Below are 13,792 nucleotides of genomic sequence, written 5' to 3' on the forward strand. Positions count from 1 at the left end.
GAAAGATTAAGACAAGAAGTAAAGAAAGAGACAGAAAAAGAGAAAGTTATACCACAGAGATCCTGTGCAAGTCCAGCTACCATGTGTCCAGGTATCCAGGTTGAAACAGACATCGAGAGCTCATGTTGCTGCTTTTATTTGCTTTGGCCCCTGTATCCACACCCCCGCCCCCAGCAGGGACCTCCAGTGCTCCAGCCATTCTGGAGCGGGGTCAGGGGCTCTGGGATGTGTTGTGGGGCAGAGCTCCTGGTGTCCAGTGACTGACAGCTGCTCTGGGATACTTGCAGAGGCTGAGGTGTGGGATAAGACCATCACCTCACCTCCGTGAAATTCGACCTGTCCCTCCTCTCCTGCCCCACACAGACACTTGAGCTGGTCTGAGACTAGTTTATAATAATCCAGTGTCTCACAATGCTAATACTACTGTTGCAACAGCATTAAATTTTATATGCTGTGGTAATTGTGTATTATATCTCAACTGTTCTGATTTTGGCTGAATAGAGAAATACCTGATTACAGAACTATTCATGGTAGTGCCTGTTTGGACAGGAAGACTTAACTGCATACATAGACACAGTTCAGCTCTCATAATTCAATGTACTGTTACCTCCAGGGCTAGACCCTCTGGAAAGTGTTAACTACACTCTCATGTATTTCACTCTGTAGTCATTCATTTGTTGATCTTCCTACTTACAACGTGGCAGATGGAAGTGAAGGTTCCTAAAGAGGGCATAATTCAAAGTGTTGCAGAATCATATCCACCTTTTATAATCCTGTAGAAGAAGCAGAATATTCTCTGATTTTCACTTGGTTATTTTCCAAGTTATAAGTTTAAGAGAATGTGAGAATTCATTTTCCAACTTTTCTCATTTCTACTTTAACATTCTATCACATTCAGTCTCCTTTTTGGTCAACTTTTAGTATGTGCAAAGATACTACAGAAAAAGATTGTACATTATTTGAGAGTAAAAAGCAATCATTTATTGGCTACTATAAACAGTATATTGCTAGGATTAACAAACTAGTACAGTGATCAATATTATCTTCATCATGCAGTTGCACAGAAAAAGGTGAGCTTTTGCTGCATTTTGCAATGGGATGACCCTCAGTACTGCTAAGTTGGTGTCTTTTAATTGATCTCCTGTGCTGGGATGGGAGGGCTGGAGAGGATTTTAATGTAATTATTTTTACCCTTGAGTCTTTGAGCTTCTAACTCTCATCATTTCACCAGGAACCCTTTTGTCTGTGTTTTTATTTTTCTTATTTTTCATGGTTTTAAAGCATTAACTTTATCACACCTTAGCAACAATTTTCTCAGTAAAATTGGTCCAAGGTCACACAGCTGCTTTGAATGAAACAAGGCCTTGAATTACAGACAGCTGAATTAGGTTGGGTATGCAGTTACTTCAGATTGAACTGAGTTGTCTCTGCAGATTAAGACAACCCTTAATCTCCAAACTATTGTAGTGATTCAGTTGCCCAAATGTGTCTAATTTTCTGTGAGGTGTCCTGGCATATCCACCTGGTTTCTTGCTATTAGAAAATCTTCGACTAACTTACATAATATAAAAAAAAATATTACTTTAGTTTTTTCTAATTTTTTTTTAGAGTATTGTAGTGCAAATATTTTTCACATTAAACTGTATTATTACATACCATTACGACATGCCACTAGTGTTAACTGATTCCAAAACAGTTTATTCAGTCTCAATGATTTTTTTTTTTTAGGTCTGCTTACTCAAATTTTGCAGCAGTCATTATATTTTGAGGTAATTTTAACTTTTCCCAAATTCTGCTGAAAGTTTTACTTGAATGTTATAAAAATTACTGTCAATTTGCTTATACTGTGAGTGGATATCACATCCTTTTAGTATCTTTGTTTTCTTCAAGTATGAAACATGATGGCAGACTGACTAGAAAGGTACTGAAACGGAAGGATAAGACTCACTGAAACCAACACTCAACTTGAAAAAAAACCACATCTCTGTTACTTTCTATGTCAAGTGTGTGAGCTGCAAAAACCTATTTTTTGTCTGCTCAGTCATGGAAAAGGAAGTGACAACTGCAGCGTTTTACAGCTCATAACAATGTCAGAAGGAAAGTCAGTAAGGAAAAAAAATAAAGGGGGAAAAAATCCCTCACAAAGTGTACTTCATTAAACCAAACAGGAAATAACAAGAAAACATCTCTACAGTGACAGAAAATACATGAAAATAACAACAGAAAACAATATGAAAAGGCAAAACAGAATATGATTAATAAAAGAAAATTGTTTCACTGGGTGACATATGTACTCAGAAAAACATATAGACACCTAGAAAAAGAAATGCTCCTGGGAGCTAGGAAAAGTTTTGGAAAATTAAAGTTAGTGGAAGTTTAGATTAAGAACTAGGCAGAGATAGGGAGGGACAGATTCTAAAATACTCGTCCTTAGCTGGGGGAAAAATGTTAATTCAAACAGAATCCACATATATTTCATCATTCTCGATGTCAGTTTCTCTGGCTATGGATTATTTAAGTTTGAGTAACATTTTCTGTGTTGTATTAAAAATCTTAATCTTAAAGCGGTTTCTTTTATTTCTGTACATTTGCAGAACTTCTTTAAATATTGTATCCTAAAATATAGGTCATCAGGATTACTGCCCTAAGAGACTGCAGAGAAAAGAGACTCTAGACCAATTTAGTGTATAAGATAAGATAAAGAGAGGAGGTCCTTTGTTCTCAGGCCTGAGGCCCAGGGAATACACATGACAAGCCCCTCTAGACAGTGGTTCTATGATTTTATAATAAAGTCCATCCAATTCCAGATTTGTCCACCCCCCGGTTCTGCCCCCTGACACGCCCCTTCGGGAATTGGGTTTGGGGTCTTTGGGACCCCTTCTTCCTCATCTTCATCTTTACAACATGCAGAGTTCTTGGAGTTCCTCCAAAGTTCTGGGCTTGAAGGTCGCTGTGTCTGTGTGATATCTTCTGATCCACACTTTAAGTTGTTTTTCCACAATTCTACCTTGAAAAGAAGACTAAGCACGCTAACGGATTTAGAGGGACTGATATGCAACGGAGTAACAGAGTTAGCTATATGTAACTACTATGTTAAGGGTAAGGGATATAATACAGCTACATTAAAATCTACATTCACTACACAACTACTTCTAAAATCTACAAAAGTTAAAAAAGCCAAAAAGCTCTGAGACAGCAGGATTGATAAAGGCATTTCTGTTAAATTCAAAAGGCTTTAAACCTCTCATAAAGTAAAATCTTTTCACTGATACGAGTACATAGATGATAAAGAAATTAAAAAAAAAAAGGTAGCCATTTAAAAAATAATTTCCTGAAAAAAGATTTCTGACACTGAAGTAATAGCAGCAATTTGATCTCTGATCCTTTCCACCCCAAAAAAATCTTTGCGCAGTATGACCTTTGCTGCTATTTTATACAAAGGGTTACATTCTCTTATTAGATTTCAGAATTGGTTCCAGAAAACTGCATCATTTAACGTATCAGTGACAATCTTTATAGGACTGGAATCTCTAGCCTTGCAGATAAGTATAAGGATTTGAAGCTGATCTGAAACTGTATAAAATGTAGTGATTAAAGAGATAGGGTAATAGGTAACATGAAGAAATGTGTTTCTGCCTATTAAGCCAGTAAAGATACATTTTTTTTTTTTTAAATGCTCTTTTCATCTTTCAGGGAGCTGATCCTTGGGAATTTCTTTTCTGTTGCGGAATAACATAAATCTTCAGATGTATCAAAAGAAGAAAACATCAGGGAGCCTGGTTAATGCTTCTTAATAAAGATAATGATAATTATTTAATTTGATTTGCTGTGAATGTTAATAATCAGATCTATGTAAAAGCAAAATATAATGAAAGCTAGATGGAAGAGTAAGCTTATTTTCTCCTCTGAATATAGAGTGCTGTTTTGCTATATTAATACCCTAACTAAAGAAAACCAACATTTATTTTATAAAAAATATCCCCCCACTCCCCCCCCCCCCCCCAAAAGAGCTACATATTCCAACAATATTCAGAAATACAAAACTTAGGATGTTCATCAGGAGAAAATATATGTATTTGAGTTTCTTGGTATGTTCTAAAGTATTTGAATCATGTTCCTCAAAAGTACTTGCATAAGAAATTCTCTTAGGGAAAACATATATTAACTATATGTTATACTAACAGCAATCGAATGAGAGAGTCCTTACTATTTCTGTCATTTAAAAGTTTGGAAAGGTAGAAGAGAATAGCATTTTGAATTTCTGTTGTTTAATGATAAATCTGCTTCTAGCAAGCACTAAGCTAGCAAATAGAAACCCTGCGATCTATGGAAGTGTTATTTTTTAACTTATACATCATAATGAAATCATTATTCTTATTTCTGACAAACAAAATTAATTATCAGAATTCGTATACATTGGCAATAACTGGAAGAGAAAATTTATGCAAAAATAATAAAATTATATGGCCCATTATTTATCCTGTTTAGAAAACACCAAAACAATTAGTTCATCAATAAGAACCAATGGCTTAAGAAAGATTTTTCCTTAAAGCTAATTTTGAAAACAACTGACAGGTACAGACTCAGAAGAGAAAAAACTGCACATTTTAAACAGAAAAATAAATGCTAAATTCTGTCTTTTATGTGGTAGAAGATATGTTTCTTCATTATTTAATGAAAAAATACACTAAAGAATAACATTACTGCTAATTAAATGTTATGGGGGTTTTGGCATATATTCTTTACATAGGCTCAAGAAATGAAAACCAACCTGATAGAAGTTAGAAAAAAATATGTTTTTCTTGTAATAGTATTCTGTCCCTTTCTGTTGGGAAGCAAAGGTTAGATTGAATGTTAGATTGCAGGTAAAGCATGATTTAGGTTAAAATTATGCTCTGGGGTGTGACAGATTATAATGAAACAGATTTATTAGGTTTGTACATTTCTTGTATGTGTTCTGAGTGGAATGCTTTGAGTTGAATGACATAAGAAATGAATTCCGCTCTAGTGTTTGGTGAATGATAGGATTCCCTTTGTCATCTTCCTTTGGTCACTAACAAATACCTGTGTTCCAATGACAAGCAGTAACTTGTTAAGCCACAGTAATGTGGTTGCATGTCTTTGCCCTCAGGTTTTATACACCATGGCTTCCAGATCTGCTACCATCATGGTGTTTTTTTTCCCAGTCTCTACAATTTCTCGCACACCTGACTGACTAATGTTCTAACCTCTGTGTTTGTTCCCAGAGAAATCCCCAGTCACCTAGCTGAGTTTCTGCTCAAACTGTCTTAATGTACGTTTAGTTTGGAACATCTCCTCTTACCAGCTTGTGTAAGAAAGACTAAAAATATCTTACAATTATTTTAATTGTAGGAAGAAAATTAAAAGGAAAGAAACAAAAACACCCCAAACCAAAACAAAAAAATCCCAACACTCTCCTCAACACCAACAAAATAATTCCAAGGGGTTTTTTCTCTTGTATTTTAGTTGGGTCGTGATTTTGAGTTTTGGGGTTTTTTTGGGGGGAGGTGTTTCTTTTTTTTCACCTACTTGCTATGATTCTTTCAGGACAGACAAGCTATACATTGTCTACCATCTTTAAAATGAAAGGACTATTTTTCATTTCTTTCTTTTCTATAACAAAATTGCATTCTACTTATTAAAAAAGTTCAGATAGCTTAATATATTTTAGAAGTCTTTTACTGATATGTAACAATAAGAATCAAATGTAATTACTGTAGCAAAATTAACTTTATTTGTAAAGGTTATTACCAAAAACCTTTCCTTGAACATATTATGAACGGAAAATTTACAAATGACTTTATGAGACAAGTGGGAAGGGACGAACACAACAGATTGCTATTGTTCTATTGTATGAGATGGGTTAGGAAGGATTATGTCAGCCATTAGTTCATTTGAGGAAATTATAAATAATTTAATACTCAAGTGCTTCTGAGAAAAACTGTAGTTTGTGGAATTTGCCCCCTACAGCCTGTAGGCTTAACGCAGTGGCAAGCACACATTATGTAGCTCTCCTTTGTGTCCAGTCACAGGGTATACCAGTCTTTTCTAGGCCTTATCTATAGACCTAGTCCTTTCATTGAAACTGTAGAGAACTGTGACATCAGGAGCATTGGAAGTCCCTAGATCACACTAAGACAATAGCTGTAGCAAATATGCTCTTGTAAAAAGAAAGAGCTCTGCACAACGGTAAAAGCAACTATCCAGTTTGAAAGAGGAAACAATACCAGACGCTGGGCATCGTCAAAATTAAAGCTGTCAGAACAATGCCTTCCCTAGTCCTTACCATGTATTTTAAACTGTCTTAGATAATTAGAGAGTATGAAAAAAAAGTGTCTGGTGTGCAACAAACCTGTAAGAATGTCAGATGTGGGCTCACTGCCAGAAAGGTATATAGCCCTTTTAAAATTACAAAAGCCACAATTTACCAAAGGAAAACATTTAAGTGTGAAAGCCAATTGAAGTTAGGTTCCTAAAAGATTAGGTCTGTTATTCAACAAGACATTAAACATCATTCATATGGAATTTGCAGTTACCTTGAGGAAAACAAGTCAGAGACAGTTTGCTGTCAAACTCCAATTTCTGACTTGCTGCTTCAATGGGAAGGTTCTGAAAACAAGATACAGGAGAGGAGGGAGCTGCTATTCAGTAATGTCTCACTCAGAAAGAAAACAGAGCTCTGAATCCCCAGCAAACTGCTTCAGCTTCCAAACTTCAGAGTCATGTTTCATACAGGGATACTTAACATGCCAGTACTCAGCATGTTGACTACTTTGAATAAAAATTTAGGTTCCTGTGTTTGGTTCATAGTTATATCTAGGCACCTACACCAGCACTGCATATTCAGTTTTGAGTACCTACATTTTAGATGTTGCAGGGCTAAGCATCACAATGCTGTCTGTTGAATCTCCAGCTGAATAATTTTCAAAATGAGATTTGGGAATAAAGAGAAATAAGGGATTAGGTATATAAAGGAGTACTAGAATATGTAAATCACATATCAGCCAATCTGTGCCTAAATAATACCTATCATTTATATATGTAAAATGTGTCAAGATTGTGTCTGATCAGAATGTTATATATATATTACAGTTCTTCTACATGTGCTTAGATCTTGCCTAAACAGACACACAGATCTGCTTCATGAAAATCTGTCTTCAAATTCTGTCATCATACTTAACAAATATTAGAAAGAGCAGGCCTGTTATATTTTTTCTTTGCTTGTTTCACATTAGCAAAACAATCAGAAAATATTGCCATTACTATAGCTTAAAGAATTTTTCTAGGAAACACAAAATGTATCTTGGCAGACCAATAGGACTTTTAATGTTACTCTCCTACATACAGTAGGGAGCATTCAGCTACTGGGCTTGTTGTTTCAATATGTTTATAAATATATATAAATAACCCCAACCATGCCATTCCCATATGAAAAAAATAAGCATAATTACATACTTCTCCCAAAGTATTTTGAAGGCACCAGAGGATTTTAAATGAAAGCTTATTACAGTATAAAAGATGCTTTTATTAAGACCTTTAAATATGTATCGTTTTATTCATATGCATTATTTTGGTCTAAAGGCTTTTTTTGTAGTTTAAAACTACATAGCTACATAGAACGAACTATCATTACTATAACATTTTATTGTTTGTTTATTGTTGTATTTGCTAATGAAAATTCATAATTATAATTATTTTCTGTCTATCACTTACGGAAAAAAAAAACCATCACCAAATATGATAAGCTACTGTGAGATAAACTTGCCAAGCTCAGCTGTACAGTTGTACTTTCTGTTCCCAGCTGAGGTAGATTCCAGTGTTTAACTTAACATTAAAATAAAAACCTATTTCTTTCATCATACTTGACACCTCATCATGGTTTAACCTAGCAAGTAGCTAAGCACCACACAGCCAGTCATTCGCTCTCCTCCCCAGTGGGATGGGAAGAAAACTGAGGGAAAAATAGTAAAATTTGCAGGCAGAGATAAAGAAATTTTAATAGGATAAAACCTGAAGGGAAACTAATAATATTTATATTGATAAAAGAATCAGAATATACAAGACAAGTGATGCACAACGCAATTACTCACCACCCGCTGAACAGTGCTCAGTCAGTTTGCAAACAGCAGCCCCTAGTCAGCTTTCCCCCTAATTCATGTAGTAAGCATGACAACACATGGTATGGAAATCCCTTTGGTCAGTTGGGATCAGCTATTCTGGCTGTGTCTCCTTCCAACCTCTTGTACTTCCCAGTCTTTTCGCTGGTGGGGTGGTGTGCAAAGCAGAAAAGTCCTTGACTTAATGTAAGCACTACTTAGCAACAACTAAAACATCAGTGTGTTATCTATATTATTCTCATCCTCAATCCAAACCACAGCACTGTACCAGCTACTACGAAGAAAAATTAACTCTATCCCAGCTTAAACCAGGACATATCTAATTTTGCATTAGATAAAAATCAAAACTGCACTATTCCAATATGCTCTCAATGAACCATAAAGATGATGTGGAACTGCAAAACACTGGGTAGTGTTAGGGGTAACTCAAGACGCCAGCAGTTGAAATCCCGAACAAGGTCTCCAGGGGTCTGTTTGTGGAATAATTTGGGTTTACAATGGTAATTGTGCTTCTTAAATAGAAAGAGATTATTTATTTTGTTAAAAGAGCAAGTCAGGAGAAGCATCTCAACATTTTTTTTTTTCTTACTGCAAACAGCTTCACAAATTATCTGGAGTTTACTGGTACACTTTCAAGCACTTTTTATAAAAAATGGACAAAACTATTAGATTGAACTATTTCACCTTGACTGTTAGGTTTTACAATGTTTTTGGTATGAGATGGCAAAATGCTGTGATTCAGCTGTTATGTTATACACTGGTGTTACTGCAGAATCTTTGTATATACACTACTACAGCAAACACTAATGAGTGCATGCAGAGCAGTTGAGTGAGAAACATCTCCTGTGCAGAGTGTAGGTAGTGTATGTTTGGTAGCTAACTGCTGCTTATCTGCTTAGCAATGACACTCCTACTCTGCTAAATAAAAGAATTTACCACAAGATGCTGCATGATAATCCAGGCTGTTTAATTGTCAGGTCACCTTCTGAACCTCTTGTGGACAGCCTTCATTTACAATCTTCTCGAAAGCCTGAGTGTAGTTAAGTCCAGGGATTAGTCCCATAGATAATAGGCAAAAGTAGTGCTCAGGGATTGGATCCCTTCATTCCACATATGCCTCCAGCCTTAACACAAAGAGCTCTGTAACCTGCGTTACCACTGCGTGTCCTCCTGACACAAAAGAAAATATGAAATATGCTGACTCAGTTTCACACTAGGAAGGGAACAGTCAACTGAACCTTTGCAGATTAAAAAACTCTTTGGAAATAATTCTGTCTTAAAATTGTACAGCTCCTATACTGAGTCGAGAGCACTTCCAGAACCAAATGCTATGCCATGGGGATGTGGCAATCTGCTCCACAGGGAGCTGGCCTTAACAGCAGGAGAATGTTTTTCTATTCATCAATACACAGTCTCAGTGATATTGTGAGCTTTCCTTTCATCTGGTTATCAGTGAAAATTCCTGACAATTATTCTTACACATGATATAACCATAATTTTTGTGCTTCCAGCAGAAAGAAAAGATCCGAATATAACTGAAAGGCGTTTTTTTTTTCTGTAATCATGTCACATTCCAGAATACTATGGTACATATTATACTATCTGAGCTTTAATTTGTTCCTCCCCTGGAGGTTTATTTTGCTTATTTAGCCTTTTTCCTTAGCTATACACAAAGACAGTATTAGAGTGTTAAAAATACAGTGTAACTGAATTTTTTCTTTAAAAAGCATTTGCTTTTGTTAGCTTTTTAAACATTACTGTCTACTGCTCTTGAAAAGACTGTTTCTGGTTGCAAGCATATCTGGTTACATAGCTCCTATGATACCTTTTAAGTAAAGATGTGGAAACTGGAAAGTAGAGTGCATTTGATATAGAATGATATAGGAATAGCCTAATGAATCGAGGAAAAATTAACAAAGCATATGAATATACTGCCTGTGAAGTAAATGACACTGTGCAAATAAGGAAATGCAAAGGTAGTATTATCACCAAGACACCCTAGTGAATCTGGGGGAAAACATAATTTTTATCACCACTGAAATAACTGATGATTTTCATCTATAATTATTTTTATATTCTGGTAGTAATTAATAACCCTGTAATAGATTGTGGTCATTCAGTACTAAGATGTAATTTGATATCCAGATATACGATTTCCTTGTATACAATGAATTCTGTACAGCATTGTTTAATTATTCTATCCCTTGACTCTAAGAACTGGTGAGGTGGTACAAAGCAGACAGTCAAAATATGGATTGGCATGCTCAAAATTTGTGTGTTCTCAGCTCACAGAAATGAGTGAACCCATGTCAGTTTGGAGAGTACACAGGAGGAAAGAAATGAACATATTCTGAAAGTTTGAAAATAAATAACTTTTAGCTCCTGCACACTGATTATCACTGCTGATACAGAACACTAACGGTACAGCAGCTTTGAGCTCTGAGTGTATGATGAGTGGGAAAAATTGAGGTCTGAATACACCATAATATAAAACTAGGAGAATGTAATCAGCTCCCTACTGTGCCAATTAGACTACAAAAAATAGAGAAAATCCTTTGGTTTCGTTGTGAGTTTTTTACATGTTCAATTCAATACAGGCTTCCACCTTAGCAAATTAAAAAAAAACAACAACAACAAAATCCCCCAAAAACTTAACCCAACCCAAAACAAAACGAAAATGAAGAGAAAAAATGTGATTAGATATAAAAGATTCAATCCTTATTTTTAGAAACTTATTTATATTTCCCTCTTCTTTAAATCATACTATATTTTTGTCTTTTGTGGTAGTGAACATTCAAATCCATCTAATTACGTAACAGAGAGTTCTATGGAAATTCAATTGCAATGGATATATATCACTTGTTTTAAGATTGCAGAAATATTCTTTGACTTGCCTTGCATTCCTTACAAGACTCCAAGTCACTTAGATTTAGTCATCCGAGCTTTTACTTTGTCTCTCTGGAAATGTATGCACTCTTGCTGAAGTCCCCAGCCTTTAACAGAAGCCACTGAATGAACATAAAATGAAGGTAGGGCTGGTATCATGAAAGGCAACGTCTCCTGTTCATGCTGAATACACATTATAATTGCTCTTAGTAACTCAGTTAATAAACTTCTGCATTAACTCCTTCTGTCAAGATGCCTGGCTCCACCTTAGGAATTACTCTTAATATTACCTCAGAGGTTTCTCCTGCAACTTTCATTCTCCTTAATCTACCTATCCCTAGTTTTTCCCTGCTTTTTGTTACCTGTATGTTCACAATAGAATCTGAAAATGCAAGGTTATCCTTTCTCTGTGAATTGATCCTTCAAGTCTCTGATTACAAGCAGAAGTATGTTTCTTAGTCCTGTTTTACTGTCATGCAAATCCTCTGCAGATCACTGAGGAAACTGTGGGCTTGCTGTTCTCACAAATTCCCTTGACATGAAGTCCTGCTGGGCCAGTAATATACTTTCTGGTATCTTTCACTGTCTTTGATATCAGAGAATGTATTTTAAAAAGATGTATTTCACATAAGAAGGGACATAAGTAGATTTTATGTAAATTAAGTTTAAAAGCCTTCAGACTTATTTACTTGAAGTGATTTCCTATAAAGAAGGGCTAAGAGAATTGGAATTGTTCAGCCTGGAGAAGAGGAGGCTTTGGGGTGACCTAATTGCAGCCTTCCAGTATCTGAAGGGAGCCTACAAAAAAGATGGAGAGAGACTTTTGACAAGGGTTTGTAGTGACAGAACAAGGGGGAATGGATTCAAACTGAAAGAAAATAGGTCTAGGTTAGATATTAGGAAGAAATTCTTTACTGTGAGGGTGATGAGGCACAGGAACAGGTTGCCGAGAAAAACTGTGGCTGTCTCATTCCTGGAAGTGTTCAAGGTCAGGTTGCATGGGGTTTTGAGCAACCTAATCTAGAAGAAAATGTCCTTGCCACGGCATAGGGATTTGAACTAGATGATTTTTAAGGTTGTTGCCGTGGGATTTAGGTGCTGAAAAAATCTCCCGGAGCAATTAATTAGGGGTGAGATAAGAAAGGGTTTATTTACCAAGGCTAAGATGTTACAAGACGGGCGCGTGCCCCTGTGCCCGAGAGGTTACATTTTATAATACCATCCATCCAATCCCAGATGTGTCCACCCTGTGGCCTTTTCTCTGGACCGCCCTGGGGTCCACCCCCTTAAAATGGGTCTGGGGTGCATTTCGGGACCACCTACTTCATCACCTTCATCATCATCAGAGCACAAAGGGTACATAGTTACCTAATTCTTGACCGTATTCTGTGGTTTAGGCCCAGATATGCTGTTCTGTCAACTGTCTAGGCCTTGCCTTGACAAAAGACTAAACATTTCTATTGGATTCAGGAGTAGGGCTGATATGGGGAGCATAGAATGGGGAAAGAGGGTTAAGGAATGTGTAAACTAAGGGTGCTACAGGGAAAGGGATAGGGACAAGGGAGAAAGAAGTGAGGGTTTCTGCTTTTAAAACCTACTTATAAAACTTACAAGTCTTACAAATATTAAAAGAAATAAAAAACCATTAGGGGCTTAAGGCATCAAGGTCCTTTCCATACCAGACCATTCTATGATTCTATGATTTTATGATTAAGAAAGCTGCATGGACACATTTCTCCTGCCTCTTGGTAATTGAATTTTGATTAACTAGGCTTACCGTAGTTCTGTGTATGTCAACCAGGAATAAAATGATTGTTAGCACTAGAGAATAATCTGCTCATGAGAAAGACTTAATGTGCAATAACCTGTATGATATGGATGCAAATTTTGAATGTTTCAATACGTAAAATGGTCTTAAGGGCTTTGCAGTAGGTCTGTATAGACATACTCCTCCACCCAGTATTGGAGCTTAGCATCAGTAATGTAGTACATTCAGCAGTTGAGTCTTTTTACCATTCTCTGTAGTTGTTCAGTCACACAGTTCTCTTAACATTTCATGACACTGCATTCATACCATTTTATTCTGTAATTTGACTTGGGAATGTTTATATTTTGGGTAATATATTTGAAAGGTGCACAATATGTGGAAAACAAATAAATCCAAGGATTTAAAGCAGTTCCCTTTGGCTATGGCACCCAGAAGAATTTGTAACAACTGTCTTGATTAAAGCTAGTATAAAGGGGTATTCAGAAATAAAGTCTGCTGTTGCACAGCTGTTTCACAAGATGTTGTTTTTCACCTTAGCTTAATAAATTTTGAAACCTCCTCTATGTCCAGGCACTGCCTAGTTGCTCTCATTTTTAACTGAAGAGAAAAGGTTTTATGTCTGGCACTCTATACTTTAAGATAAGCAACTACGACAGTATTTTTGCTTATAACTAAACTAATGTGGTGGTTTGAGACCCCCAAAAATCCAATTTCCAAGTCCAAGCCCTCCTAACACAACTCACCCCAGTGTGAGAGGGGTTTTCCAGACACAACACAAGACTCAGTATGGGGGGAAGGGAATTATATTACAATTATTACACAAATAAATATTATAATATATTATATACACAATCCTAACTATTTATCCTATGATAAAGCAGTATTTACATTGGATCAAATATCTTTTCCCTCCAATAAAAGTCCAGAAGGGAAGAAAGAATGATCCTTTCCACATTCAGGGCAGCAGTCTCTCTCTTCTTCAATGCAGCAGTCATAGCTG

The 13,792-nt window shown here is 36.1% G+C and overlaps 1 long non-coding RNA gene across 1 annotated transcript; it reads right to left on the reverse strand.

The window, feature by feature from the left end:
* Window positions 1–728: 728 nt before the first annotated feature.
* On the reverse strand, window positions 729–8,244 carry LOC113942979. The gene is made up of 3 exons (XR_003526138.1): window positions 8,112–8,244; window positions 6,558–6,630; window positions 729–773 (listed from the first exon to the last, which is right to left on the reverse strand). It is a non-coding gene; the product is annotated as an uncharacterized LOC113942979 (long non-coding RNA).
* Between the last annotated feature and the right edge of the window lie 5,548 nt (window positions 8,245–13,792).

This window comes from Corapipo altera, unplaced genomic scaffold, assembly GCF_003945725.1.
Source record: "Corapipo altera isolate COAL_440 unplaced genomic scaffold, ASM394572v1 0, whole genome shotgun sequence".
Lineage (NCBI taxonomy): Eukaryota > Metazoa > Chordata > Aves > Passeriformes > Pipridae > Corapipo > Corapipo altera.